The sequence below is a fragment of the Penaeus monodon genome, chromosome 14 (genome assembly GCF_015228065.2).
Source record: "Penaeus monodon isolate SGIC_2016 chromosome 14, NSTDA_Pmon_1, whole genome shotgun sequence".
NCBI classification, from domain to species: Eukaryota; Metazoa; Arthropoda; class Malacostraca; order Decapoda; family Penaeidae; genus Penaeus; species Penaeus monodon.
The window spans coordinates 24,065,217-24,065,432 of record NC_051399.1 but is presented as its reverse complement, the minus strand read 5'-3'; positions in this window follow the sequence as shown (position 1 = coordinate 24,065,432).

The following is a 216-nucleotide window of genomic DNA, read 5'->3' as shown; positions in this document are numbered from 1 at the left end:
GAATCAAAATAAAGGCATTATAAACGACTCTCGTCACCTTACACAGTGACGTTAAATTTTCATTTTTTACCCCTTCTCTAAACATAGGATTCTCAAACTGGGGGCAATGAAAACATTCTGGGGGGTAACGCGGCACATTCTAAATTCATTTACAATCAGTAGTTACCATTTTGACCTGAGGTAAGATACGAGGCAAAAAAACCTGGCTAGCTAAAC